Raw genomic sequence first — 27,286 nt, forward strand, 5'->3', positions numbered from 1 at the left:
ATTTAACCCCTATACAGTCCCAGCTACAGCCTTTGCTGTGACTTTACCAAGCCCAGAGGGGAATACGATACCAAATGACGCCTTCTAGGAACTTTTCCTACTACTATCAGGTCCTCACACATGCATCTGCATGTCTTGCACTCAAAAACAACTGCGCAGTAATGGCGCGAAAATGAGGCTCAGCCTACAACTGGGAAGGCCCTTCCTGACTGGAAAAGGTGTCTAACATAGTGCCTGACGTTAAAAAACGTTCCCCAAGTTTATAAGTGTGAATTATCAGCATAAACATGTATAAAATGTCCAAATAAAGCAATCGATTTAGCCCATAAAAGTGTCTACCAGTTTTATAGCCCATATTAAGCCCTTTATTCTGTTTGTTTGACTAAGAAAATGGCTTACCGGTCCCCATGAGGGGATATGACAGCCTTCCAGCTTTACATCGTCTTGTTAGAAATATGGCTAGTCATACCTTAAGCAGAAAAGTCTGCTAACCGCTTCCCCCAACTGAAGTTACTTCATCTCAACAGTCCTATGTGGAAACAGCAATCGATTTTAGTTACTGTCTGCTAAAATCATCTTCCTCTCACAAACAGAAATCTTCATCTTTTTCTGTTTCAGAGTAAATAGTACATACCAGCACTATTTTAAAATAACAAACTCTTGATAGTAGAATAAAAAAACTACAACTAAACACCACATACTCTTAACCATCTCCGTGGAGATGTTGCCTGTGCAACGGCAAAGAGAATGACTGGGGTGGGCGGAGCCTAGGAGGGACTATATGGCCAGCTTTGCTGGGACTCTTTGCCATTTCCTGTTGGGGAAGAGATATTCCCACAAGTAAGGATGACGCCGTGGACCGGACACACCAATGTTGGAGAAATATATATATATATATATATATATATCAAAATAACAAGAGTATTGCATTGAGCAATGATACTTTTTTTATTGGACTAACTATACATTTATAAGTTGACAAGCTTTCGGAAGAGTTCCTTCCTTTATCAAGTCTGGAGCAATACTGACCAATTCAATGGAATTTACAGATTATATCTTAAAACACAGAATAGTGCAGGGAGAGGTTTTTGATTGAGTGCCTCTGTAAGTTCATCCGAAGGTGCAGTTTTTGGCTTGTTTCTCCAATATAGCATCCCACTTCACATGCTGTGCAATGTATCCTGTATACCACATTGGGGAAACAAGGGATGCTATATTGGAGAAAGAAGCCAAAAACTGCACCTTCGGATGAACTTACACAGACAATCAATCAAAAACCACTGTGAAACAAAATACTGCACCCCTGTTGGTCACCATTTCACCCAACCTGACCACTCCATCCAAAACATCAAAATCAAAATTCTCAGAGGCAACTTCAAAAACACCATGGAAAGAAAAACCTTTGAAATGAAAATGATAATGCACTTCAACTTGTTTAATTCTGGACTAAATGTGGACTCTGGATTCTTAACACATTATCAGAATTTTTTGTAATGTACTTTCATTTAGTCAATTACATTGTATATTCCACATTCTTTATACACAGGTACACAGGTAAGCCTATGTCCACACTTTTGTCTTTTCTTAACTTTTGTATTTCCCCTGTATATACAATTTCACATCTTTATAGATATTAATTCAATGTTGATATATAACTTTATGTCAGTATATGCTCTATGTATAGCTATATATTCCCCTGTGTCTGTTCTCCTATACTGGACACTGTCTGCCTGTTACCTAAGCCCCCCTCATGATTTTTACGACACCGCCTCATCTATAAATTCCATTGAATTGGTCAGTATTGCTCCAGACTTGATAAAGGAAGGAACTCTTCCGAAAGCTTGTCAACTTATAAATGTATAGTTAGTCCAATAAAAAATGTATCATTGCTCAATGCAATACTCTTGTTATTTTGATATCTAAATCTCTGGACTAACACGGCAACTCCAATCAACGTGTATATATATATATATATATATATATATATATATACACATATATACATATATAAATATACAGTATATATATATATATATATATATATATATATATACATATACATACAGTGGGGCAAAAAAGTATTTAGTGAGCCACCAATTGTGCAAGTTCTCCCACTTAAGAAGATGAGAGAGGCCTGTAATTTTCATCAAAGGTATACCTCAACTATGAGAGACAAAATGTGGAAACAAATCCAGACAATCACATTGTCTGATTTGGAAAGAATTTATTTGCAAATTATGGTGGAAAATAAGTATTTGGTCAATATCAAAAGTTCATCTCAGTACTTTGTTATATATCCTTTGTTGGCAATGACAGAGGTCAAACATTTTCTGTAAGTCTTCACAAGGTTGTCACACACTATTGCTGGTATGTTGGCCCATTCCTGCATGCAGATCTCCTCTAGAGCAGTGATGTTTTGGGGCTGTCGCTGTGTAACACAGACTTTCAACTCCCTCCAAAGGTTTTCTATGGGGTTGAGATCTGGAGACTGGCTAGGCCACTCCAGGACCTTGAAATGCTTCTTACGAAGTCACTCCTTCATTGCCCGGGCGGTGTGTTTGTGATCATTGTCATGCTGAAAGACCCAGCCACGTTTAATCTTCAATGCCCTTGCTGATGAAAGGAGGTTTGCACTCAAAATCTCACGATACATGGCCCCATTCATTCTTTCATGTACACAGATCAGTCGTCCTGTTCCCTTTGCGAGAAACAGCCCCAAAGCATGATGTTGCCACCCTCATGCTTCACAGTAGGTATGGTGTTCTTTGGTTGCAACTCAGCATTCTCTCTCCTCCAAACACGATGAGTTGTGTTTCTACCAAACAGTTCTACTTTGGTTTTATCTGACCATATGACATTCTCCCAATCCACTTCTGGATCATCCAAATGGTCTCTAGCATACAGTACTTCAGATGGGTCCGGACATGTACTGGCTTAAGCAAGGGGACACGTCTGGCACTGCAGGATCTGAGTCCCTGGTGGCGTAGTGTGTTACTGATGGTAGTCTTTGTTACGTTGGTCCCAGCTCTCTGCAGGGCTGTCAGGTTAGGAAAAGTCCAGAAGAAGACCCAAATGCTAGGGCAAACTTAAACAACACCCTTGCACTCTGAGTTTAATCCAGGATGTGACCCCACAACAACCTCTAAAAAACAATGTACTCACAATATGGAGCAGGGTTAGCCTGTGTTCAAAGTAATTCAAGATATCAGCCAAATAGACTTCTGAGTAAGGAACTGGTTTCAGGAAAAGTCTTCCACAGAATCAGGAGAGCAGGGATAATCCACTTATACTCAGACAGAGGAAGGGTAAAACAAGAAACAGTTAATAATGCAGGAGTAGGTAACTTGTTATCAGGCAGTTTGAGGGTTAATACTGTGTAGTCAGTCCTTGAAGAGTTTGGCAACAGGTTATCAGGCAGTTTGTAGGTTTATACTGAATAGTCAGTACATGCAGAGTTAGATAACAGGATAACAGGTAGTTTGAAGGTTAATACAGATTAATCAGTACTTTGCAGAGATTGGCAACAGGTTATCATGCAGTTTGAGAGTTTCACAGAATAGACAGTTCTTGCAATGTTTGGCAACAGGATATCAAGCAGTTTGAAGGTTTACACTGAATAAACAGTATTTGCAGAGTTTTGGCAACAGGTAAACATGCAGTTTGAGAGTTTCACAGAATAGACAGTTCTTGCAATGTTTGGCAACAGGATATCAATCAGTTTGAAGGTTTGCACTGAATAAACAGTATTTGCAGGGTTTTGGCAACAGGTAAACATGCAGTTTGAGAGTTTCACAGAATAAACAGTCCTTGCAATGTTTGGTAACAGGATATCAAGCAGTTTGAAGGTTTACACTGAATAAACAGTATTTGCAGAGTTTTGGAAACAGGTAAACAAGCAGATTGAGAGATTCACATAATAAATAGTACTTGCAATGTTCAGCAACAGGTTATCAGGAAGTTATAGGGTTAACCCAGGATAGTCAGTCTTTGCAGAGTTTGGCAGTTAGAGAGTTTCCACAGTGAAGTCCTCACAGGAGCCACAAAGAGTAACAAAAAAATGGGCACTGAAGAAACAGGAAGCCCGGAATAAAAAGCCTGCTAATGACATCATCAGGAAGGGGCGGCTCAGACTACCTGTCAATCAAGCACACAGAGAGGACAGCTGGAGCTTCCCAGCGGCCGAGCGTGACAGTGCCCCCTCCTCAAGGACCCCTCCGGGGGACCCGACCGGGCCTGGCAGGGTATTTCTTGTGAAAAGACTTGACAAGAGCTGGAGCATGAACATGAGAGGCTGGTTCCCAAGATTGTTCAGAGATAGGATAACCTTTCTAATGGACCAGGTAGTACAGCCGATTGCCTTGTAGCTTGGAATCCAAAATCTGGCTGACTTCAAACTCAGAAGTTCCCTCTACGGAAAGTGGAGGAGGTGGTTTACTCTTGATAGAGTACCGGTTGTAGATGACTGGCTTGAGTAAGGAGACATGAAACACTGGATGTATCTTGAGAGTCTTGGGTAAAGCCAGGCGGTATGCAGAAGAACAAACTTTGGAAACAATTTGAAAAGGTGCAATGTACTTAGGACCCAACTTAGTACAAGGTTGTTTTAGACGTATGAATCTGGTGGATTAAAATACTCTGTCTCCAGTACGAAGTAAAGGAGCGTTACAAATTCTGCGATCAGCATATCTCGTGTCTTAAGGAAGAGGAAAGTAGATTTTGACGAATGAGTTGCCAGTGGTTACTGAGATTTTTCACAATACGATCTGCTCCAGGGACTTCAGTAGAACTGGTAATCATAGGAAAGGTTCTAGGTTCAAAACCATAAGCTGCCTTAAAGGGAGAGGTCTGTAATGAGGCGTTATAGCATGAGTTGTGAGCTAATTCCGCCAAAGGCAATAACTGAGACCAGTTGGAGTGGTGATGGTCTGCATAATGTCTAAGAAAAGATTCTAAGGCTTGATTTACACGCTCAGTCTGTCCATTGGATTAAGGATGATGTGCAGTAGAAAGAGATATGTTGATTCTGAAGTGCTTACAAAAAGACCTCCAAACTTGGAAACAAATTGAACTCCACGATCTGAGACTATGTCAGTGGGAAAACCATGTAAACGAGATATATGTAGAACAAAGAGTTCAGAAAGTCTTGGAGCTGAAGGCAAGCCTGGAAGAGGTATGAAGTGAGCAGACTTGGAGAACCGATCCACGACTACCCAAATGGTCATATTTCCAGCAGAAACAGGAAGATCTGTAACGAAGTCCATGGATAAGTGAGACCAAGGGTAATGAGGAATAGGAAGAGGATGTAATAGACCAAACGGTCGATGAAAAGATTGTTTGTTCGAAGCACAAGAACTACAAGCAGCAATATAATCCTTAACATCCCTCCTCATAGTGGACCACCAAACATGCTGCTTCAGTTTCCACAAAGTATTGGTTACTCCAGGATGACCTGCTGAAATGTTGTCGTGAGTCCAACGTAGAAGCTTAAGACGTAATCCTTTGGGTACATACAGGATACAAGAAGGTAGTTTGCAAGAAGATGGTACCTGGACTTGAGCAGCATGTAAAGCCTGTACTGGAAAAGAGGATACTTGAGCCAAAACTTTGACTGGACGTAGTATAGGTTCAGAATCCAAAGGAGAAGGATCAGAAGATTGGAACTGCCTAGATAAAGCATCTGCCTTGGAATTTTTTGAACCAGGAACATAGGAAAGTACAAAATTAAACCTAGAGAAGAACAAGGCCCACCGAGCCTGACGAGGATTGAGACGAGTAGCTGTATGGAGGTATAAAAGATTCTTAAGATCTGTCAGAATGAAAAAAGGTTGACTGGTACCCTCTAACTAATGCCTCCATTCCTCCAAAGCTAATTTTATAGCCAAAAGCTCCTTATTGCCTACATCATAATTTAACTCGGCAGGATTAAATATTTTCGAAAAGAACGCCACAGGATGTATCTTGCTGGTAGTCGGATCACGTTGGGAGAGAACAGCTCCAGCTGCTATAGAAGAAGCGTCAACCTCCAAAATAAACTGGAGATCAGGAATTGGATGACTGAGAAGAGGTGCTGAAGAAAATGCTGATTTTAGCATTTCAAAAGCCTGTACTGCCGAAGTGGACCAGTTCTTACAATTTTGCCCTTTCTTAGTAAGAAAAGTGAGCGGAGACATGATGTCAGCAAAGTTCTTAATAAACTTTCTATAGTAATTGGCAAAGCCAAGAAACTCTGCAGTTATTTGAGAGTAGTTGGTCTGGGCCAGTCCTTGATAGCCGAAAGTTTAGCAGGATCCATCTCAAAACCTGATTCTGAAATGATATAACCCAAAAAGGGAATGGAACTCTGTTGAAAAGAGCATTTCTCCAATTTAGCGAACAGGGAATTGTCTCGTAAACTATGAAGTACCAGTCTTACATGATGTACATGTTCCTGTAATGTTTTGGAATAGATCAGAATGTCGTTGAGATAAATGATAACAAATTGATTTAGATAGTCTCTGAAGATTTTGTTAACAAAGTGCTGAAATACTGCTGGTGCATTGCACAATCCGAATGGCATTACTAGATACTCATAGTGACCAAATCTAGTGTTAAATGCCGTCTTCCATTTGTCTCCTTTACAGATTCTGACCAAATTGTAGGTCCCACAGAGATGCACCTTGAAGTCAATCAAATAACTCAGGAATGAGCGGCAGAGGATAGTTGTTTTTGACAGTAATCTGATTCAAGGCCCTATAATCGATACAGGGACGGAGACCTCCATCTTTTTTCCCAATGAAGAAAAAACCAGCACCCACAGGTGATGAGGAAGGATGAAAAAATCTTCTGGCTAAGTTGTCCTTTATGTATTCCTCAAGAGAGACATTTTCTTGACGAGAGAGGGGATAGGTCCTTCCCTTAGGTAGAGGAGCCCCTGAAAACAATTTGATAGGACAGTAAAATATCCGGTGTGGAGGTAATGTCTCAGCCTCCTGCTTAGAAAACACATCACTAAAGGCATGATAGTAATTAGGCAATGAGTCAGGAACTTCCACCATAGCTACGACAGGACCAGATGGTTTTGAGGGATTTTGCAGGCAATGTTTGAAACAGGTAGTTCCCCAGGAAATAAGTTCTCCTTTAGACCATGAGAAAACTGGATCATGAAGCTGCAACCAAGGTAACCCCAGAATCAACGGTAAGTGGGGAGAAGTGATGACGTCAAAACGAATAATTTCAGAATGGAGTATGCCCACAGAGAAAAGAAGAGGAATGGTAGAATTATGTATGATACCAGAACCTAAAGGCTGTCCACTAACAGTGATTACCTTAATTAACTGTTTCTTGGCTTGAAGAGGAATCCTGAGAGAGTCAGCAAAGTTTGAATCAATGAAAACTCCAGCAGCTCCAGAGTTAATGAGGGCTTGAGCTCGAAACTTGGTGTCTCCAAAAAAGATAGTTACAGAAACAAAAAGTTTAGAATTGAGGAAAGACATGGGATTCTGGCTTAACTCTGTCCTTTAATCAAAAGTTAAGCCTTGGCTTTTACTGGCCGGATAGGACAGTCCTTTAGTAAATGTCCTTTGGTACCACAATACAGACATAATCCAAGAAGATGCCTTCTATGGCGTTCAGCTTCTGACAATTTAATAGCTCCTACTTCCATGGGTTCCACAGACTTAGGAGATTGGGAATTATTATTAGACAGACTTGAGGTTTGAATAGGAGGATGAAAAGAAGATTTAACAAAGGATCTCCGATTCCTATCTCTCTCCTGAAGACGTTCAGAATGCCGGGTGTCAAGAGTAATACACAAATTGATAAGACCCTCCAATGAATCGGGGAGTTCCCGAAATACAAGTTAATCCATAAGGCGTTCGCAAAGTCCCTTGTGAAAGGCTGCCCGTAAGGCTCCATGGTTCCAATCAGTTTCTGCGGCTAAAGTCCTGAATTCAATTGCATATTGAGCTACCGAAAGGGATCCCTCTCTCAGATCCAACAATCCTGCCTCTGCAGCTGCAGACCCCCCAGGCTTGTCAAAAACAGAAGAAAAAATGTTCACAAATAATTCCACATCCTGTAGTAAAGGATCATTCTTCTCTAAAAGAGGAGACACCCAGGCTAGAACCTTACCCTTCATGAGGGAAATAATAAAGGTGATTTTGGAAGTAGAAGTGGAGAAAACTTGAGGATTGTTTCTGAAGTGTAAACAACATTGATTAAGGAATCCACTGCATTCTTCAGGATTACCGTCATATTTATCTGGAAGTGGGATTCGTGGTATATACTGTCCAACAGGCTGAGGTTGGTTAAAGACAGCAAAAATGTAGAGGGAGAAATGGTAGGTGTGAAAAACAGTCCCAACCGGGTTAAGTATCAAACAAGTGTGTTGCACAGAAATGAATCCTCATAGAAAGTACTAATCAACACCACTCAAATAACGAATGCTTATATTGTAAAGGCATAGACAGTGCCTAATTACTCCTGGTGTATTGATAAGCAGACCATCTGTGCTGACACTTACAGATAAATTCACTTAACCCTCAATTGGAGGGCGCTGAAATCAACAGTGGGGTTCCTCCACCCCTCTGTGTGATGAAATAGATGGAGAGCGGACCCAAAGTTACTTAGTACAAAACCCGTTATACAACTGAGCACAGAATCGTAACACTGCTCCCCAGACTTAATGAAAGATCATACCTTTCCTTTCCAACGTAGTGGTGGTAATAGATATCCGTCTGTAAGAGTTCCGGTCCCTTGTCTCCAACAGCGCTCCTGTGAAGTGAATACCCCCGCAGCCCTTTGCCGCAAGCTCCGTGCTCACTCTGGCCCCAAAGCAATGTAGACAAAACACAAACTTGAGAAGCACTCGAGCGGCAGCAGTTTAGTGCATTTATTCAGAAATTCCATTTATGGACAAAGCGAAAAATGGTGCAAGAAGCAACAACATAAGGGTAACATAACCCAAGTAAAACAGAGTTATTAGTTAGAACTGGAGTGTCAAAGTGAACGGCTTACGCGTTTCGGCCTAAGCCTTACTCATAGCCATTTTAAAATAAGTGCAAATTAGCGTGCTTTAAAACCTCACCCCAGTGTTGATAGGCTGTCAGGATCCCCACCTGTGCTTACTGGCCAATCAAAAGATCAAACATGTACACACCCCCACTCCAATTGCACAGGTAAATGGACACATGCGCACACTAATCACCTAAGGGAAATGCTGTCAGCCCACTGTAACCTAGCAACAGGGAGTGCATTCCCACGTTTCAAGAACACTTGTCCTCTCAGTCTCTCCGCCAGATGCTGTTTACTGAACAGCCCGAAAGTATAGAGGATCCCCTGGATCGCAGCGTACTGTAAGTCAATTATAAACTCAGTGCTTACGGCGCGGCAAGGTGACTGAGAGGGCGAATGTGTGGAAGTAAAATGTGCAAAATGGACAAATAAGATGTCACCCTCCAAGTGCGGTGAAAGAAAAAGCCTTGCGGTAATAGTTGTCTAGTTCACACATACCAAGAGGAACATTGCAGACAATCACATCTAGTGCCAGAGGGTGATATTTGTCTAAGAGCACATAAAGAGAAAGGGGTGCAATATAGCAATCCTCATATAACGGAAGAAACCAAGGATTAATGTGACAGTTGTGGAAGAAAATTGTCAAAGTCTTGGGTACATAATACAGCTCAAGGGTACTTAAAAGAGTCAATACTGGCTTAAGGCCCCCCACAACATTTGGAACCACAAAATCAATTTTAGACCGAATCCTCCCTACAAAACAAACACAAAAGATGAGAAAGAAATTAACATTAAATTACAAATGTTAGAAATGATGATAATTCCAACAAGTGGAGATAAAAATAAATTGATAAACATTGAAAATATTCCAACAACAAAGCAATGTGTACATACTTGAAAATTAGTAAGAAGTGAACAATACACCTACTCACAATGAAAGTTGATCCAAACTAATTCCGGTCAGTAGACCAGAAATTAATGAGGTCAAACTCAGAGTTGAGGCCCTCTGGAGTTCGAGTTCTCAGCTTGAAGATCCAGAAGGCCTCACGCTCCCCTAGTTTGCCAACCCGGTCAGTCAAACCCTTCTTGGGTGGGACCCTGTCAATAATGGTCCAAGTGAATGATCTAGAGGATTTCTGGTGAATATCAACAAAATGTTTGACCAGGGGAGTTGTCATGGTACCTATCCTGATGTCTGACAGGTGTTCCTTAATTCGTGTTCTCGTCTCCCTAGTGGTCAAACCTACATATTGGAGGGAACACCTATTGCATGTGATAAGGTAAATGATGTACGTCTGTCTACAGTTGAGGCAGAATTTAATCCTAAAGGACTCGCCCGTCAATGTAGAGATAAAGGAGTTTCCCAACAGTTCCTCTTCAGACGGATGAACTGACTCTTCGCCACGCCTCCAAATACCCATTGTGGGTGACAACTAGAGGCATGGAGCAGTGAGTTACCAGCAATGGGTTTATGATACACATCAGTCTTAATCCTTTGACCTGGGATACCCATCAGTGTGATATCCAAGAAATTCACCCGGGAGATTTGTATCTCCGAGGTGAACTCAATGCCAACATCATTCCTATTTAGGTAGTTTGTGAACTCCAACAGGAGAGACTCTGACCCCCCCCCCCCCCCAAACAAAGAGGAGGTCGTCAATATAGCGACCAAACCATACAATCTCTCCTCGGTAGGGGTTTCCATCCCCAAAGACGTGGGACAGCTCCCACCAACCCATGAATAGGTTGGCATAGGAGGAGGCAAATTTAGCCCCCATTGCTGTCCCACGTCTCTGGAGGTAGAGCTCCCCACCGAACTCGAAATAGTTATGGGTCAAGAGGTACCTGAGAATTTCGTCATGAAAAACGGATAGCCTCTAAGCATTGGAGCTAGTAGCAGCTGCAGTAGGAGTCACAGTAGCTTGAGAAGGAGCGGAGAGGTTATGTAGCAGAGCAGAAATCTGGTCAAACTTGGAATCCAAAGATTTCAAATGAGCAACAAAGATTTCCCAGAAGTTGCCCTTGTAGAGCAACAGCCCTGGATAACTCATCAGGGTCCATATTATGGCCCGTTTGTACTGTCAGGTTAGGAAACGTCCAGAAGAAGACCCAAATGCTAGGGCAAACTAAAACAACACCCTTGCACCCTGAGTTTAATCCAGGACGTGACGCCACAACAAACTCTAAAAAACAATGTACTCACGATATGGAGCAGGGTTAGCCTGTGTCCAAAGTAATTAAAGATTTCAGCCAAATAGACTTCTGAGTAAGGAACTCCCTCCAAAGTTTTTCTATGGGGTTGAGATCTGGAGACTGGCTAGGCCACTCCAGGACCTTGAAATGCTTCTTACGAAGCCACTCCTTCATTGCCCGGGCGGTCTGTTTGTGATCATTGTCATGCTGAAAGACCCATCCATGTTTCATCTTCAATGCCCTTGCTGATGGAAGGAGGTTTGCACTCAAAATCTCATGATACATGGCCCATTCATTCTTTCATGTAGACGGATCAGTCGTCCTGTTCCCTTTGCAAAGAAACAGCCCCAAAGCATGATGTTGCCACCCCCATGCTTCACAGTAGGTATGGTGTTCTTTGGTTGCAACTCAGCATTCTCTCTCCTCCAAACACGATGAGTTGTGTTTCTACCAAACAGTTCTACTTTGGTTTTATCTGACCATATGACATTCTCCCAATCCACTTCTGGATCATCCAAATGGTCTCTAGCATACTTCAGATGGGCCTGGCACTGCAGGATCTGAGTCCCTGGTGGCCTAGTGTGTTACTTATGGAAGTCTTTGTTACGTTGGTCCCAGCTCTCTGCAGGGCTGTCAGGTTAGGAAAAGTCCAGAAGAAGACCCAAATGCTAGGGCGAACTTAAACAACACCCTTGCACTCTGAGTTTAATCCAGGACGTGACCCCACAACAACCTCTAAAAAACAATGTACTCACGATATGGAGCAGGGTTAGCCTGTGTCCAAAGTAATTCAAGATATCAGCCAAATAGACTTCTGAGTAAGGAACTGGTTTCAGGAAAAGTCTTCCACAGAATCAGGAGAGCAGGGATAATCCATTTATACTCAGACAGAGGAAGGGTAAAACAAGAAACACGGCTAGATTTAGAGTTCTGCGGCCAAAGGGGTGCGTTAGCTACGCGTGCTTTTTTTCTCCTGCACCTTTTAATACCGCTGGTATTTAGAGTTCACAGAAGGGCTGCGTTAGGCTCCAAAAAGGGAGCGTAGAGCATATTTACCGCCACTGCAACTCTCGATACCAGCGGTGCTTACGGACGCGGCCAGCTTCAAAAACGTGCTCATGCACGATTCCCCCATAGGAAACAATGGGGCTGTTTGAGCTGAAAAAAAAACTAACACCTGCAAAAAAGCAGCGTTCAGCTCCTAACGCAGCTACTTTGTTTCCTATGGGGAAACACTTCCTAAGTCTGCACCTAACACTCTAACATGTACCCCAAGTCTAAACACCCCTAACCTTACACTTATTAACCCCTAATCTGCCGCTCCCGCTATCGCTGACCCCTGCATATTATAATTAACCCCTAATCTGCCGCTCCGTACACCGCCGCCAGCTACGTTATCCCTATGTACCCCTAATCTGCTGCTCCTAACATCGCCGACCACTATGTTATATTTATTAACCCCTAATCTGCCGCCCCCGCTATCGCTGACACCTGCATATTATTATTAACCCCTAATCTGCCGCTCTGTACACCGACGCAACATACATTATAGTTATGTACCCCTAATTTGCTGCCCCTAACACCGCCGACCCCTATATTATATTTATTAACCCCTAATCTGCCCCCCACAACGTCGCCGCCAGCTACCTACAATAATTAACCCCTAATCTGCCGACCGGAGCTCACCGCTACTATAATAAATGTATTAACCCCTAAAGCTAAGTCTAACCCTAACACTAACACCCCCCTAAGTTAAATATAATTTAAATCTAACGAAATAAATTAACTCTTATTAAATAAATTATTCCTATTCAAAGCTAAATACTTACCTGTAAAATAAATCCTAATATAGCTACAATATAAATTATAATTATATTGTAGCTATTTTAGGATTAATATTTATTTTACAGGCTACTTTGTATTTATTTTAACCAGGTACAATAGCTATTAAATAGTTAATAACTATTTAATAGTTACCTAGTTAAAATAATTACAAAATTACCTGTAAAATAAATCCTAACCTAAGTTACAATTAAACCTAACACTACACTATCAATAAATTAATTAAATACAATACCTACAAATAACTATGATTAAATAAACTAACTAAAGTACAAAAAATAAAAAAGAACTAAGTTACAAAAAATAAAAAAATATTTACAAACATTAGAAAAATATTACTACAATTTTAAACTAATTACACCTACTCTAAGCCCCCTAATAAAATAACAAAGACCCCCAAAATAAAAAAATGCCCTACCCTATTCTAAATTTAAACTTTTACCTTACCAGCCCTGAAAAGGGCCATTTGCGGGGCATGCCCCAAATAATTCAGCTCTTTTGCCTGTAAAAAAAAACATACAATACCCCCCCCCCCAACATTACAACCCACCACCCACATACCCCTAATCTAACCCAAACCCCCCTTAAATAAACCTAACACTAAGCCCCTGAAGATCTTCCTACCTTATCTTCACCATGCCAGGTTCACCGATCTGTCCACCAAAGTCTTGGTCCAAGCCTCCAAAATCTTGATCCAAGCCCAAGCGGGGGCTGAAGAGTGACGTCCATCCTCCGGCGGAAGTCTTGATCCAAGCGGGCAGAAGAGGACATCCGGACCGGTAAAACCAGTATTTGCAGAGTTTGGCAACAGGTAAACATGCTGTTTGAGGATTTCACAGAATAAACAGTCCTTGCAATGTTCGGCAACAGGTTATCAGGAAGTTAGAGGGTTAACCCAGGATAGTAAGTCTTTGCAGAGTTTGGCAATTAGAGACTTTCCACAGCGAAGTCCTCACAGGAGCCACAAAGAGTAACAAACAAACGGGCACTAAATAAACAGGAAGCCCGGAATAAAAAGCCTGGTAGTGACATCATCAGGAAGGGGCGGCTGAGACTACCTGTCAATCAAGCACACAGAGAGGACAGCTGGAGCTTCCCAGCGGCCGTGCGTGACAAGGGCATTCACTATGTCCCCCCGTGTGGTTCTGGGATGTTTTCTAAACATTCTTGTGATCATTTTGACCCCACGGGGTGAGATCTTGCGTGGAGCCCCAGATCGAGGGAGATTATCAGTGGTCTTGTATGTCTTCCCTTTTCTAATTATTGCTCCCACAGTTGATTTCTTCACACCAAGCTGCTTGCCTATTGCAGATTCAGTCTTCCCAGCCTGGTGCAGCTCTACAATTTTGTTTCTGGTGTCCTTCAACAGCTCTTTGGTCTTCACCATAGTGGAGTTTGATTGTTTGATGTTGTGGACAGGTGTCTTTTATACTGATATCAAGTTCAAACAGGTGCCATTAATACAGGTAATTAGTGGAGGACAGAGGAGCATCTTAAAGAAGAAGATACAGGTCTGTGAGAGCCAGAAATCTTGCTTGTTTGAAGGTGACCAAATACTTATTTTCCACCATAATATGCAAATAAATTCTTTCCAAATCAGACAATGTGATTGTCTGGATTTGTTTCCACATTTTGTCTCTCATAGTTTAGGTATACCTATGATGAAAATTACAGGCCTCTCTTATCTTCTTAAGTGGGAGAATTTACACAATTGGTGGCTGACAAAATACTTTTTTGCCCCACTGTACATATACATATATACAACTAGCAATTGTGCTGTATTTTTACAAATATCTCCCACTGGTAGGTCAAAATAATGCTGAGTAGTCTCACCTAAGTAACAGCAGAACTTATAGTCTTCAAGGCTCTGTGAACCTAATCAGCAGGAGGACGGGGTCTTATCTGGTCAGATCTAGGAGGAGGGGATATTATCTGATTAGACCAAGAGCAGGAAAGGCAGGCAGCTTAACTTTCACAGCAACTTTATTTTACTACACTTACCTCCCCTGTTACCTCTCTTCTGTGTGTTTCGAGTTAGCTGACAGGATGTATATAACACACATCTTGGAAAGGCAAAGGGGGAAGAGGTCTCAAAAAGCCAACTTGCTTCTATTACACAGCAGTGTAAAATGCAGTAATGACTGAGTAGAGAGCTTAGGGCACCAGCAAGAAAGACACAGTGAGAACAATGTGGCATTGCGGTGATAGCCCCATGAAACCGTAACTAATGCTGACACACTGCTTGCAGTCACTGAGGTGCTGTGTGCTGGAAAAGCAGGGCACCAAGTTCAAAACTAGCTAGTAACAAAAGGTGTACTGATGTTTGCTTTCTAAAGCAAAAGCCTACTTACCTTACCACTGTGCACTCTGACTCTGTCCCTCTGCAATCCTATCAGTCACAAGCCACAGACTGAGATGCAACTTGAAAAATCTCCCGCTCCTGACACTATTTCCCGCCGCAGGGCTAAATAACTACTCCAACCCTCATAAAAAAAAGAATTTCCAAATAAAAAAATAACTATGCATCTAATCTTAGCCAGTGCGCCCATTTAAAAAGCATGTGTGCTCTCCTAGTTCCCCTATGAGCAGCATGCATATAATCAGCTGGGTCTGCCGCCCCCCCCAAATCTACCGCCATAGGCATGTGCCTTGTTTGCGTAGGCCATGATATGCCCCTGCCAGGGGGTAGATTTAACAAGCAACGGACTGTAATCAGTCAGGTAAGTCTCATCAGCTGCTGGCATCCACAGCTTCCTACCCAACCTGGATCCAATTTGTCCTGTCCGGGTCACATGACCCTGTATTGCCAACATCACAACCTTGGATCCCCCAATCCACTCATAGAGTAAACTGGAACGTCAGGAGGCGTTGCTGCTTCAAACAGGCTGAACAAAGTACATCCAATGAAGAGAGGGAAGAAGCAATACTTGTTAAAACTTCACTTTTAATGTAAAAGACTTAAAGGGACAGTCAAGTCCAAAAAGAACTTTCATGTTTCAAATAGGGCATGTCATTTTAAACAACTTGCTTTGTTCTCTTGGTATTCTTAGTTGAAAGCTAAACCTAGGAGGATCATATGCTAATTTATAAGACCTTGAAGGCCGCCTCTAATCTAAATGAATTTTGATAGTTTTTCCCCACTAGAGGGCATTAGTTCACGTGTTTCATATAGATAACATTGAGCTCATGCACGTGAACTTACCATGGAGACAACTCTGATTGGCTAAAATACAAGTCTGTCAAAAAAACTGAAATAAGGAGGTAGTCTGATGAGGCTTAGATACAAGGTAATCACAGAGGTAAAAAGTGTATTATTATATTTGTGTTGGTTATGCAAAACTGGGGATTGGTAATTAAGGGATTATCTATCTTTTAAAACAACAAAAATTCTGGTGTTGACTGTCCCTTTAAAATACTATGGTAAGGCTTCACATAGGTATTCAGAAAATAGTTTACACGTTTTGGCGTTGAGCCATACTCACAACTGATAAAACGCATACAGACACATCTCCTTAAAAAGGGTGCACTAAACACCCATTGGATAAAAGGCAACACACCTATTTTGTTACATCACAGAATACCTAGAATGTACTATACTTAAAGTGAGGGATGATATTAATGCTCTACAATTGGAGCTGAATAAGCTTAAACATGAAATAGATTATCCGAGATTTGATGAAGTACTTAGGAAATCAGTTGCCGACACAAAAACTTTGGTAATCAATGCCAAACACTCAAAATATTTGCGTGACCAGACTGGCTATGATTCCAACACAGTACATGTTTGGAATAGAGGACAAAGGTTTAATGTCTGCAGGTATCAAAACAGAAATAGGAGCAGAGGCAGATCAAGTAACAGAAACCGAGGAGGCACATCAGCTAACACAACATGTTATCTTTCAGATAGTGACATTGATTCTGGAGAGGAACACACTTTCTTTACAAAGGGAAACCACAATCAAGGAGAGGCAAGGGATTCTAAAGCACACACAGAATAGTGGGCCAAACAGGGAACACTTCCAGGGTACAGGAGGTTCACAAGTGAAACCAGTGGTTAGACCTAAAGAAAATACAGGAAAATATTACAGCCAAAACCCCACTGGCAGAAACGCTCCTATATCAGGTTCTAATGTTAGAGAAGGGGTTCCTTCTGTGAATCATGATAAGGGGATCGGACAATTAGAGCAGGTTTTTACGGTACCCTAGAGGAACACGGAAGGGGGAAGGAGCAATGTGAAATCACAGGGCAGGTATCACCGCAGGGGAATCAAACCAGCTACCAAATACAAACCAACAGTGTAATAAATCTCTCAAGTTTTGTCTTGAATGAACCACAGATGAAGCTCTTGAGCTTTTGTTTGGGTTTTGTACCTGTCATGAATATCTCATGATTTAGACGATAAGGGGTATAACGAAAATATAATGATCCGGGCTGCAAATAAGGGGCTCTGTTGTGGTAATGGGTAGAGAAGCAGAGTACAGGGATGAGGTCCTTCTGCAACCTACCAATGTTGAGAAATATTGTAAACTTTCTGTAAACCCCTCTAGGAAGTACCAAGTTGAACTCATGCACCTTTTGGATGATGGGCTGGAACATGAGTTTATAGATAGAAACACTTTTGACTAGAACACCCAGTTATTCCAGTTTTTCACTACCTCCCTAAAGGTAAATAAGTCCATAAAGGTGAGTGTAAAAGGCTCATTATTTGAACACATCTCCCAATGGTTAGACACGGTACTCCGTCCTTTGGTTCAGGCTTTACCAAGTTACCTACAACATGTACTTAAAGTCATGGATACCATGCCTTGGGATCCCTCCTATAACTGGATAACTGTAGATGTAACTGCCTTGTACTATAGGACTACAGGCTTTTGATTTTTTTCTGGTCAATTATTCTACACTGGGTACTTGATTTTAAAATATTTGTCATTAAGGTTGCTGGTTTCCTTTTAAGTCACAATTGTTTTTGGGTTTGTGGGAGATGTCCCACATTTTTGGTGACGAGAACCCCTTCAGAGCCAACATATTTTTTTAGCTACATTAATGACAACAATTTGAACCTTATGTTCACACATGAGATACAAGAGACGACTTAACTTCCGGGATATAAATCTGAAGGGAGTTAGAGAGGGTAATGTTGAGACCAATATATATATATAGAAGACCCATCTTTGGCAATACTGTTCTCCATGCCAGTAGCTGCCACCCAAAACATATACCTTATGCCATAGCTAAGGGGCAATTGATCATAGCAAAAAGGAATTTCTCGAGTGAGAGGGCATTTCACGAACAGAAAGAGGATATGATAGATTGCCTGGAGAAAAGGGGATACCCCCAAAAAAGTCATAAAGAGAGCAAGTTGGGAAGTACAGAATATAAACAGGAAGACTCTTTTGTCAGATAGATCGGGTGCCAAACCCAGAAATGACAACAAAGGGGTAACTTTGCAACGGATTTCAGCTCTGAGTATACTCAAATATGCAACATTGTGAGAAAATATTTTAAACTTTTTGTAGCTGAGGATAGGCTCACAAATTGTGTGACTAAAGGTATTAGGTGTTCCTCTCATAGGAACAAATCCTTAGGCAACTATTTGTCCCCTACAGTACTCAGCCAACCCGAAATATGATGAGTTCTTGGTTAACCAGTAAAGGGATATTTAGGTGTGGTAACACCAGATTAACGCTTGTGACTACATTGTAATTTCTGACTCCCTTACGTCCACTGTCACTAATCAAAGGTTTGACATAAACTATTGCCTGAATTGCATATCCAAGCATGTGATATATTTAATAACATGCAAGGTTCAATACGTTGGTCTCACGACTCGAGATATTAGGTCCTGAATCAGGGAACATGTATCAACTATTAGTGTTGGAAAGTTTTCTTCCCCAATAGTTCAACATTCTGTACAGGTACATGATAAGGATCTTACCAGCTTTAAATGGCAAGCAATAGACTAAGTATCTTACCCCAAACGGGGAGGAAACAGACAGAGACTTTTAGAAAAAAGGGAAATGCTATGGATCTTTAAATTGTCTACAAGAGTACCCCTAGGTCTTAATGCAGAATATGACCTAATTAATTATTGGGAGTAGGTTTATATCATTTAGGTCTGTTTTCTACCTTCTCAGTGGTTTGTCTGGGTATTATTCTACAGCATTGTTGTCTATAATCTATACATGTGTTTATTACATTTATAATTCCTTACCTTTTAGAGTCTCCTTTTCACCTAAAGTCGATGTGTTTTTGCATATAATGTGTGTTTCTGATGCATTCTAAAATGACATTTTAACATATGGGCATGGTGCTATGTCCTAACCAGCAAGGGTATTACTTTACTAGGTAATTTACAAACAGTATATAGAAGTGTCATGTTTATGTTTATATCATATACACAGTAGGTCCATAAATTGGGTAATTATATCCTGTTATTATTTTATCTAAAAATGCAGCATTTTGATACAGAACCTCTTGTTCTGTCGCCTTTTTTATGGTTTTGTCTTTATGTGCACTAGCTTTTACCACTATTTCTCTATGTTATTTTTTTCTGCTTTTTCCCTCTCTGGTTCCTTGTATGTGTTTTTGAACCGTCAAAAATGTTAACACTAATATAAGTGTCATGCCCACATCAGGTCTCGAACATTGGTCTCTCAGGTTGTATCCCAGTGACTTACCACTGAGCTAGCAAAGGGCTTTTATATGAGGATTCTTCCTTTTGTTTTCTGCTTTCTCTCTCAGGCTCTCTGGCTCCACCTCATGTCAGCTGTCTTTGCCCTGAAATTGAGTCTACTCAGTCTGTGCCTTTGTTTGTTAAAGAAGAAGCCTTTTGCCTTGATGCCTGATTTTGACTTGCCTGCTGGATTCTCTTCCTTGCCTGTTTTCTAACCTCTGCCTGCCTGGACTGCCAGGACCTGTGTTAACCTCTGGACTGCCAGGACCTGTGTTAACCTCTTGCTTGCCTGAACTGCCAGCTCCTGTATTCCTAATCTGTCATTATGCCTAAAATTAAGAAGGCTACATTAGCCTCATTGAATAAACTAGAGCCTGTAACCGAATATACCTCTGCAAATGTGCTTCACTCCCCAGACCCAACACCAAGTGTCACAGTATGTCAGGGCTAAACAACATTGTCTGTATTGTCAGACCAAGTGACAATAATGACTAAGGAAATCCAAGAACTTTCTCAAGTATATTTAAAACTTCCTGATCAGATTGTTTTCTTTTGTGAAACCTTGGTTGTATATATTTCAGGCATTCCAACACAGTAATAAAGACTTTTTTCAAAAGTTACTACAATTTATTCTGTCTGAGCCTAACACCCTATCAGGACCAACTCCAGTTACATCAGTTAAATCTGCCTCACACAGCAGCAATCCTCCTAAGGCAGCCACATCTCTTCCTGTCCGTGAAAAGATCAAAAGGAGAACTCAAGGACTTTGTTTTTATTGTGGGTCTGCTAATCATGTAATTTCTTTTTGTCCAGTTAGACCCCTACACCTGCCAGCTCTAAGAACAATCCTCTTCTGTTACATCATCATCTCATCTAAGACAAGATTATTCCAATTGAAAGCTGGGAGCACTACTCAGGGTACTAAGGGAAGTGATACCAGGCTTAATGTCCAGAAATCTACAATACATGAGCAGAGTTCTTTAGCACCAATTTCTAAACCTGATTTACATGAACCCAGAAAAAAGACAGATATTACTTTGGCATCAGTACACCTTGCATCAAACTCTTCAGCCCCTTGTCCTTCTGATGCTAGCTTTGATTTGGCGGTACAGAGTAAAAGATTGCTTCAAACTATGCCTGATGGCATAAAACAAAGTACTGAGTACAGTGCTATCTACAAACCTGGAAAAAATATCCACAGTTACTTTACTACCTTCTCAAAGCAGTATTAAAAAAGGCTATTTCCAAAACCCCCACAACCTGTTCTGTAAATGACCTCAAAGCATCTAGCCCTTTATCACATTCTGCTTCCTCTGATTCAAAGTCAAACTCTCTGCCTACTCCACCATTGAGGAGTTCTGAGCCAGAACATATAACTCCTCAAACTGCTGTATGGAGAAAGGGTCCATCTAAAGCTTGTAGTTTCCCTTTGTCAAAATATTTTTCTGGAAATTCAACTCAAGTCAAGGGACAAGTAACTGCAGCTGTTGCTAAGAGTGCTAAACATTGTGCCACACAAATAGCTGTTGGGAATTCTCCTACCTCAGAAACTCCTATTCTACCATTCTTGCACTACTAAGGAAATGTCTGATGGATATTCTACATCTAAGGAAGCATCAGACCAAGAGGAGAATACTTTGGAATATACCAGTAAGCCACAGACTGCTCTTGCTCCTATAAGAAGATCTAATTATCCCAAAGTTTATCAACATACTTTTTCTGGCCTTGTTGAGGTAACTCCAGTCCAGACACGTACACCCTCAATAAATGATGTGCTTCCTCCACCTTGCCTGTTAATGGTATATCCATTTTCTCTCTTTTCGTCTTTTGCCTTCCAGTTCTGTTTGCAGCCTGACCGCTAGAGATATAGGAGAAACCTCTGTTATTTCAGCTTCTGAACAGCCAGCACATAACTTTGTTGTTTGCTTGGAAAACCTCCCTTCAGCTACTATTATGGGAGATATTGCTTACCTGTTCCAAAACTGTAAGAACAAAAACATTAATTTAGTCAGAGACATCAAAACTGCTGAATTTCAAGGCAAATGCTTTGTGGTTTTGCAAGATCAAAGATCTCTACAGGAGGCATTAGATAGAAAGATTTGCATCAGTGAGATTAACTCTGACACATATCTTGAAGGCGCTCAAGGTCAGGAAAATACATTGACAACACCTACTGTACTTGTATCTTTTGCTGGTCTTTCTTTGTGTGTAAAAGCCTCTGAATCTGAAAGAGCCATCATCTGCTTTGAAGACCTACAAGTCTATGAGAAAGCTTTCCAGAGGTCAGCCTGGAGAAGAGGGTTCTGTCATGCCCACATCAGGTCTTGAACTCTGGTCTCAGGTTGTATCCCAGTGACTTACCACTAAGCTACCAGAAGGCTTTTATTTGTGGATGCTTTCTTTTGTTTCTGCTTTCTCTCTCAGGCTCCCTGGCTCCACCTCATGTCAGCTGTTAGTAGTATGTAATAACCAACAGACTATTTAAACCTGCCTGGCTAATCAGTCTTTGCCCTGACATTGAGTCTACGCCTTTGTTTGTTAAAGAAGAATCCTTTTGCCTTGAAGCCTGATTTTGATTTACCTGCTGGATTTTCTTCCTTGCCTGTTTTCTAACCTCTGCCTGCCTGGATTGCCAAGGCCTGTGCTTACCCTCTCACTTGCCTGAACTGCCAGGACCTGTGTTACCCTCTTGCTTGCCTGAACTGCCAGCTCCTGTGTTAACCTCTTGCTTGCCTGAACTGCCAGCTCCTGTGTTAACCTCTTGCTTGCCTGAACTGCCAGCTCCTGTGTTAACCTCTTGCTTGCCTGAACTGCCAGCTCCTGTGTTAACCTCTTGCTTGCCTGAACTGCCAGCTCCTGTGTTAACCTCTTGCTTGCCTGAACTGCCAGCTCCTGTGTTACCCTCTTGCTTGCCTGAACTGCCAGGACTTGTGTTTAGGGTTGCCATTTCAGTCATGTTTTGCTGGACACTTATGAGTTACACATGCTGCAGGGTGTGCAGGGAGGAACATGTATTGTGTTTCTGGACAGCACTATTCATATTCCTCCCTGCACACCCTGCAGTATGTGTAACTTATAAGTGTTCTGTATTTTAAGGGACGGGTGGCAACCCTACCTGTGTTAACCTCTTTCTTGCCTGAACTGCCAGGACCTGTGTTACCCTCTTGCTTGCCTGAACTGCCTGCTCCTGTGTTAACCTCTTGCTTGCCTGAACTGCCAGGACCTGTGTTACCCTCTTTCTTGCCTGAACTGCCAGGACCTGTGTTACCCTCTTTCTTGCCTGAACTGCCTGCTCCTGTGTTAACCTCTTTCTTGCCTGAACTGCCAGCTCCTGTGTTAACCTCTTGCTTGCCTGAACTGCCAGCTCCTGTGTTACCCTCTTGCTTGCCTGAACTGCCAGGACTTGTGTTTAGGGTTGCCATATCAGTCATGTTTTGCTGGACACTTATGAGTTACACATGCTGCAGGGTGTGCAGGGAGGAACACTATTGTGTTTCTGGACAGCACTATTCATATTCCTCCCTGCACACCCTGCAGTATGTGTAACTTATAAGTGTTCTGTATTTTAAGGGACGGGTGGCAACCCTACCTGTGTTAACCTCTTTCTTGCCTGAACTGCCAGGACCTGTGTTACCCTCTTGCTTGCCTGAACTGCCAGGACCTGTGTTACCCTCTTTCTTGCCTGAACTGCCAGGACCTGTGTTACCCTCTTTCTTGCCTGAACTGCCTGCTCCTGTGTTAACCTCTTTCTTGCCTGAACTGCCAGGACCTGTGTTACCCTCTTTCTTGCCTGAACTGCCTGCTCCTGTGTTAACCTCTTGCTTGCCTAAACTGCCAGCTCCTGTGTTACCCTCTTGCTTGCCTGAACTGCCTGCTCCTGTGTTAACCTCTTGCTTGCCTGAACTGCCAGCTCCTGTGTTACCCTCTTGCTTGCCTGAACTGCCAGCTCCTGTGTTACCCTCTTGCTTGCCTGAACTGCCTGCTCCTGTGTTAACCTCTTGCTTGCCTGAACTGCCAGCTCCTGTGTTACCCTCTTGCTTGCCTGAACTGCCAGCTCCTGTGTTAACCTCTTGCTTGCCTGAACTGCCAGGACCTGTGTTAACCTCTTGCTTGCCTGAACTGCCAGCTCCTGTGTTAACCTCTTGCTTGCCTGAACTGCCAGCTCCTGTGTTACCCTCTTGCTTGCCTGAACTGCCAGCTCCTGTGTTACCCTCTTGTGAGCCTGAACTGCCATCTCCTGTGTTAACCTCTTGCTTGCCTGAACTGCCAGCTCCTGTGTTAATCTCTTGCTGGCCTGAACTGCTGGGACCTGTGTTAACCTCTTGCTTGCCTGAACTGCCAGCTCCTGTGTTACCCTCTTGCTTGCCTGAACTGCCAGCTCCTGTGTTAACCTCTTGCTTGCCTGAACTGCCAGCTCCTGTGTTAACCTCTTGCTTGCCTGAACTGCTGGGACCTGTGTTAACCTCTTGCTTGCCTGAACTGCCAGGACCCGTGTTAACCTCTTTCTTGCCTGAACTGCCAGGACCTGTGTTAACCTCTTTCTTGCCTTAACTGCCAGCTCCTGTATTCCTAATCTGTCATTATGCCTAAAAGTAAGAAGGCTACATTAGCCCCATTGAATAAACCTCTTGCTTGCCTGAACTGCCAGCTCCTGTGTTAACCTCTTGCTTGCCTGAACTGCCAGCTCCTGTGTTACCCTCTTGCTTGCCTGAACTGCCAGCTCCTGTGTTACCCTCTTGTGAGCCTGAACTGCCAGCTCCTGTGTTAACCTATTGCTTGCCTGAACTGCCAGCTCCTGTGTTAACCTCTTGCTGGCCTGAACTGCTGGGACCTGTGTTAACCTCTTGCTTGCCTGAACTGCCAGCTCCTGTGTTAACCTCTTGCTTGCCTGAACTGCCAGCTCCTGTGTTAACCTATTGCTTGCCTGAACTGCCAGCTCCTGTGTTAACCTATTGCTTGCCTGAACTGCCGGGACCTGTGTTAACCTCTTGCTTGCCTGAACTGCCAGGACCCATGTTAACCTCTTTCTTGCCTGAACTGCCAGGACCTGTGTTAACCTCTTGCTTGCCTGAACTGCCAGCTCCTGTATTCCTAATCTGTCATTATGCCTAAAAGTAAGAAGGCTACATTAGCCCCATTGAATAAACTAGAGCTTGTAACTGAATATGCCTCTGCGAATGAGCTTCACTCCCCAGACCCAACACCAAGTGTGACAATAAGTATGAACTTCTTTAGCTCTACCATCTGAGGAGAGAATGTTTTGTAGGGATACTGCTCTAATATTTAAGTATCATACACTCTAGGTATAGAGTGCGTTGTTTTTTTATCCAATGGGTGTTTAGTACACCCTATTTAAGGAGGTGTGTCTGTATGCCTTTTATCAGTTGTGAGTACAACTCAACGCTGAAACATGTAAACTGTATTTTCTGAATACCTACGTGAAGTATTACCATGGTATTTTAAGTCATTTACATTAAAAGTGAAGTTTTAACCAGTATCACTGCTTCCCTCTCTTCATTGGATGTAGATTGTATCACTTTTTCATATATACATTCCACAGTGTTTATATTCACTTTTATTATTTATTATTTCTAAACTGAACACAAAAAATGCCCTATGAAATTAGAAAAAGATGTACAAATGAGAAATATGAATTTATAGGATACTATAAGTATATTCACATGTGTCTCAACTCTCAAAGAAGAAAAGCCCATGCAAGGGTAAGAGATGTTATCTGATCTCTCAACACCTTAAAGGGACACTAAACCCAAAAATGTTCTTTCATGATTAAAGTAGAGAATCCAATTTTAAACAACATTTCAATCTACTTGTATTATCTCATTTGCTTCATTCCTTAGATATTCTTTGTTAAAGAAATAGCAATGCACATGTGTGAGCCAATCACACGAGGCATCTATGTGCAGCAACCAATCAGCAGCTACTGATCCTATCTATGTATGCTTTTCAGCAAAGTATATCAAGAGAATTAAGCAAATTAGATAATAGAAGTAAATTAAAAAGTTATTTAAAATGATTATGATCTATCTGAATCATGAAAGAAAATGTTGGGGTTTCACGTCCCTTTAAGCAAGGGGAACACCTTGGAATAGAACCAATTGGATTAGTCAGAAGAAGCATGATACCTGCAAAAAAATAATCATTTTCTTTTAAACTAAATTTGAATGTTGTATAGCCTGTGCCAGTGGTTCAATTGCCAAAAAATCTTGTATCTTGAACTCTGGCATATGGTCATAAATATAGGGCCTGAATAGCCATCATAATGGGAGTAAAGAAACTGAAGGCTTTCAGAACCTGCCAAAGATATTCCCACCTGATGCTATCAAATTCACCAACTTCCTGTAAGTACGGCACCATGGGCACCTGAGACCCCCAAACTGGGCCAGGAGCTGCCCCCATAGGAGCTATCCTAACTAAAATATCTGGAGGGGGTGGACGCTGAAGGCACTTATTGGTCACAGAGTGGGAGGGCTAGGAGGGTAGCCCAGGGTACAATGTCTCAAAGTAATGATGGAGGATCAATTCCACCACTCACACCGTCCCCCGTGGCCCCTCAGCCGCAACACCTTCCTTATGTGAATAAGGGTTTGAGACTGCAGCCCTGCCTGACTGGCACTCAGATTAGAATGTTCTGGGCTTTGGGTAGGACTAAGCTTCACTAACCCTTTCAGTAACATGGATGTGAGTACTACGTTCTAATAAAACCTCTGATGCGACATCTGTAATGGATTCACATCTTCCTCACTCTCTGCACAGTAGGCAAATAGTATTCCTGGAGGTCATGTCACTACATACACAGGCTACAAACAAAAATAACCCACTATGCATGCAAATATTACAACAAATATTAACGATACACATTTTTACTAGACATGTACACAGGCGGAAAATTAGGATCTTTGTTCAAGCCGAAATTCGTTACATCCAAATAAAGCCTATGTGAAGCCTGCAAAACATTTGTTTAACCCACAAAATTGCACTTCTTGGAGATGTCAACAAATCCAAACTTTCATTGCTAATTGGGACATGAGACAATTAGGAACTGGGACAAGTTTTGCAAAGAGAATTCAAACAATAAACTGCAATTAAAGCACCACTTCAACTTCCTAATATGATACAATATTTTTTTTTCATTTTCTTTGTCCTCTTTGTATCTTTATTTGAAAAAGCCGGAATGTAAGTTTATAAGCTGGTCCGTTTTTGGTTAAGCACCCTAGATAGCACTTGCTGATTTGTGGCTGCATTTAGCCTCTAATCAGCAAGTGGTACCCAGGTGCTAAACCAAAGATTGGCCGCTTTACATTCCTGCTTTTCAAATAAAGATACCAAGAGAACGACGACAATTTGATAATAGGAATAAATTAGAAAGTTGCTTCAAAATGCATACTCTATCTGAATAATGAAATAAAAGATTTTGGGTTCAGTATTCCTTAAATTCTCCTTGAAGACTGAACTCAGAAAAGGGAAGCATATTAATCAATCAAAGTTTCTCATAATAATATTACATAAACCCCAAAAATACACCTCTAAGGAAGGAGGACAAACGTGTTTACGTGAGTACCTTGTTC

The sequence above is a fragment of the Bombina bombina genome, chromosome 2 (genome assembly GCF_027579735.1).
Source record: "Bombina bombina isolate aBomBom1 chromosome 2, aBomBom1.pri, whole genome shotgun sequence".
Classification (NCBI taxonomy): Eukaryota; Metazoa; Chordata; class Amphibia; order Anura; family Bombinatoridae; genus Bombina; species Bombina bombina.